The following is a 3,550-nucleotide window of genomic DNA, read 5'->3' on the forward strand; positions in this document are numbered from 1 at the left end:
CTCTGTGCCTGTGCCATTCTGCAGATAGCCAAAGCTCAATAAAGTGATAGGCATTCATCTGCAGAATGGCACAGGTGGGAGAGGTGAGTGGCTGGCTCAGCAGACCCCAGCCCAGCACATTCACCTTCTGTGCCTGTGGGGCAAGAGGATGGGGAGTGAAGGGATAGAGGCAGGAGTCACATGGCAGAGGAACCATCCCAGTGACACGTGCGATGTCCTCATTCTGGATTAGTGCTGGATGGCTCCTTGATTCCGAGCCCACATGCCACCCAAGTGTCCACTTGTACACTTCCCATGCCATTGGTCCTCTCTAGGGTTCTCTGGGGGCACCTTCTGCCGGTCAGAGGAAAATGATACAATAGTCAAGATAGGCAAAGACAATGTCTTTAGGGGTAGGGGTACTTTCTAAGGCTTGTTCTCTAAATTTTACTACATTTACAGAAAGGATAGGCGGGAAACATTTAAGAATGAACTATTTTCCAATCTGCATGTGTTGGTTTGAATTGGGGTAAGGGCAGTTATGCTTCCAAGTGGGCTTGGTGTATATTTCTAGAATTCCAGTAAGTGTTGTTCCCAGAAAGATACTAAATAAAACTCCACATGTTCTGGGTTATCTGGACCCCTACCTGCATTCTGAGCCTTTTAAAAGGCAAAGAGCCAAAAAACCAACTAGTTTTACTCTAGACTCATATTTTGGGGGGAAACAGCAGGGGTCATTCTTGTAGACACTGAGTACATGATGACCCCAGAGTGTTCACAATCTATTCCTCTGAGGCTGGTAAAGACCCCCGGGAAGGATCAAGACTCCTCCCCCATCTTGGCACTGCAAGAGCCCGTGTCCCCTCAGCACCATCTGCCACCAGCCTCATTTTCTGACAAGCCTTCCCAGCAGACTCCCCTGCAACTGCCAGCTGGGGGCCCCTGCCTTGCAGTGAATGTACCTGTGTGTCTACTAAGCTCCAGGCAGCAGATGGACCCACCTGACCCTGACCTTACCAGTTAGACCAGGAACTTCCCAAGTGTCTAGTCTGCCCTGCACATATCCCCCTGAGATCTGGCCCCTGGAAAAACAGTCTCTTGCTGAGGGTCAGCAAACCTCACACAAAGAAAAACTGCCACAAGGCCCCAGCCAGCCCCCTCCTCAGTTAGCCGTTATTGCACAAAACAAACAAACAACCCCCCCCACACACACACACAAAACAAATGACCAGCACAAGCCCTTCACCACTGTGGGGTGGTTCTCCAAGCTCATGCCTAGTGGTGCGTGAGGACCAGCATTGTTTTGTAACATCAGTAAATGAGGGAAAAGACATGCACACCCTAATGAAAAGGCTCTTGTGCAAGTCTCCCAGAGTACCCAGCACCCAGTGTCCAGTCCCTCCCCACCTAGAGCCAACTCCCCAGGCCCCTACCTACTCTGCCTCAAGACCCTTGGCCCACTGAGGGTGGGAGACAAAGCGGGAACCTCACTCTTGGACACCAGGAGGGAACATTCCATGCTGGCCTAGGGCCCTGTGGTGCCACAGCATCACCCTCCACAGTTCCTGCACCGTGGGGAGGGGACAAAGACAGGCTGACAGAGAAGGGAAGGAGCTCAAGAATTTAAGGGAAAAGAAAAGAGAAGGGAAGGAAGTGATAAAACAAAAATTTTATTTTACTAGAATTCAAGATGCCCTTTAGAAACCCAATAAGGTTACCAGAAGCACCTACAGTTCCCCCAGAGACTTCCATTGTGGATACCTGAGCTTTGAAGTGTCAGGGGTTCCTCTAATGGTCCTCTCAAGCCCCCCATTTGGAGATAATTTATTGACAACTTATTCACTTTGACATAAAGGATTCCACTAAGTCAGGGAAGAGCCCATAGCCCCACTTGGAAGGGGGATTTAGCTCTAGAGCAGGCACCTAAAGGCTGGGGGGGGGGGCGGTGAAATGGGGACATTGCACATACTCTGCTCTTTGCACCTGGAGTGAGGAGGGATGGTGAAAAACAGTGGCCTGGGGTCTGGCACCACACCCACTGCCCAAGTGTACCCCCCACCCCAACCCAGCTTCCTGAATTGCAACGGCTACTTTTACCCTCTCTGGGCCCCAAAGGCCTGGGTCTTTCTCCTTCAGGTAATGATATACAAGGGTGCTCCCCCTAACCAAAGAAGTCCTAGAAAACCTCTACCCAACAGTCCACCTTCCCATCTGCAGTACCACCCATAAAAATTCAGTCCTTTGGGTCTCAAAGGGTGTTAGCAGCCACAAGTTCCAAGGAAGGGTTCTACCTCAACCACTGACAGCTAACAAGCCCTGGGAATTCGTTATCCAACTCTCTAACTGCAATGATTTGTGAACAAGGGTCCCTCAACCACCGAACCCCAGGAGAAGCTAAGGAGGCAGAGAGAGGGGAGGGGCTTGACTAAGGAGCTGGGAGTGAGAGCAAGACGGCAACGCCCGACGCCCCAGTTTTGCCTAGGACCCCATGGCTGCCTCCACTGCCTTACCTTCCCAGACTCACGTTTGGGCTGGGAGGACCTTCACGTGGCACCCTGAATCCTCCTGCAAAGGGCTAAGGAAGATGAGCCCACCTTTCTTCCTTTAGGGCTTCCGCGATAAGCACCCCTCAAATCAAACGCACCCCCTTTCGAATAACGCCTGTCGAGACAACCGCATCACCGTTTCCCAGCACCTCACCTCCCCCAAAAGAAAACCCCTGGCTGTCTGGAGTCGTTGGGGTCCTTCCCTTACGCTCCACACCCACCCCCCCGAAAAAGATCCTCCTTGCCGCACGTCGGAGCCCGTCTCCAACTGGGGAGCCGGGGGCAGGCTTCCGAGCAAGGGTCCCAACCCCCGACCCCCACCCTCGGAGAGTGACTCCCAGGGGCCGCGCCGGGACAAAAGCGCGCGGCGGGCTCACTCACCCGCGCGGCGAAGGCGGCCGGGTAGCCAAGGCACCGCGCTCGGCGGGGGCGTCCCCGCTGCAGGAGCGCAGCGCGGGCCCCGAGCTCGCTCCGCAGCCGGCTGCAGAGCGGGCGGCGAGGGGAGCCGGCGAGGCGCGTCCGGGGCGGGCCGGATGGGACAGGGGTGAGCGGCCGGCGACAGAGCAAGTGGGACAGCGAGGAGAGAACGCGCGCGTGTGCCAGCACTGAGAGCTCGGCGCTCGGGGTCGGACTCGGACTGCGGGCTCCGGCTCACACGCGCTGATTTGCATGTCGTTTGCATAGCGCTCCGGGAATGGACCTAAGGTCCTTCCCGCCACGCCCACCGTCGCGGCCCCTCCGAGCCGCGAGTCCCGAATTCTGAGCCAACCGAGCTCCCGACGCCGCGCCGCCCCAGGTCCTTAGGCTGCGGTCAACGCGTTTTCTCGATTTGTTTTGTATTTTCGCCTGGAAGACCACCCGATTCAGGACAAAAGAGGACCACTCACTGGAAAAACGCAGCGTAGACCTCAGAATTAATTTCCTTTCTCTGTGACGTGGGGATCAAAAACAACGAATCGAGCAGATCCCTCAAAAGGATACAGTTTTGTTTTTTGGCTAAAGTATGGTGAAAAAAAATTCGCTCA

The 3,550-nt window shown here is 54.8% G+C and overlaps 1 protein-coding gene across 1 annotated transcript in view; it reads right to left on the bottom strand.

Annotated features, from left to right (window-relative positions):
* MYLK (myosin light chain kinase) overlaps positions 1-3,094 on the bottom strand; it is a 259,025-nt gene extending 255,931 nt beyond the window's left edge. The window contains exon 1 of the mRNA XM_073894409.1: positions 2,907-3,094. The gene's annotated coding sequence lies outside the window, so the exon portion shown is untranslated. The remainder of the gene's footprint in view (positions 1-2,906) is intronic.
* Positions 3,095-3,550: the final 456 nt, after the last annotated feature.

Source organism: Callorhinus ursinus, unplaced genomic scaffold (assembly GCF_003265705.2).
Source record: "Callorhinus ursinus isolate GAN/ISIS: 27379988/994484 unplaced genomic scaffold, GSC_fseal_2.0 scaffold1, whole genome shotgun sequence".
Classification (NCBI taxonomy): domain Eukaryota; kingdom Metazoa; phylum Chordata; class Mammalia; order Carnivora; family Otariidae; genus Callorhinus; species Callorhinus ursinus.